Genomic DNA, 723 nt, shown 5'->3' on the forward strand with positions numbered 1-723 from the left:
TGGGATACAGTGCAGTGCCAGGGATGCGGTGCCAAAGATGGGATGCCCGGGATGCAGTGCATGGGATACAGTGCCAGGCAGTGCCAGGGATGCAGTGCCAGGGATGGCATGCATGAGATACAGTGCCAGGCAGTGCCAGGGGTGCAGTGCCAGGGATGCGGTGCCAAAGATGGGATGCCCGGGATGCAGGGCATGGGATACAGTGCCAGGCAGCGCCGGGGATGCGCAGCATGGGACGCGGTGCCTGGGATGCAGTGCCAGGCAGCGCCGGGGATGCGCAGCATGGGACGCGGTGCCTGGGATGCAGTGCCAGGCAGCGCCGGGGATGCGCAGCATGGGACGCGGTGCCTGGGATGCAGTGCCAGGCAGCGCCGGGGATGCGCAGCATGGGACGCGGTGCCTGGGATGCAGTGCCAGGCAGCGCCGGGGATGCGCAGCATGGGACGCGGTGCCCGTGGGTGGCACCAGGCTGTGCCGGGGATGTATAGCATGGGATACAGCACCCAGGATGCAGTGCCAGGCAGTGCCGGGGATGCCCAGCACAGGACGTGGTGCCCGTGATGCAGTGCCCGGGATGCAGCGCCAGGCAGCGCCGGGAATGCCCAGCACGGGACACGGTGCCCGTGGGGCGGTGCCAGGCAATGCCGGGGATGTATAGCATGGGACGTGGTACCCGGGATGCAGTGCCAGGCAGCGCTGGGGATGCCCAGCACGGGACGCGGG

This window comes from Charadrius vociferus, unplaced genomic scaffold (assembly GCF_000708025.1).
Source record: "Charadrius vociferus isolate BGI_N301 unplaced genomic scaffold, ASM70802v2 scaffold1859, whole genome shotgun sequence".
Lineage (NCBI taxonomy): Eukaryota > Metazoa > Chordata > Aves > Charadriiformes > Charadriidae > Charadrius > Charadrius vociferus.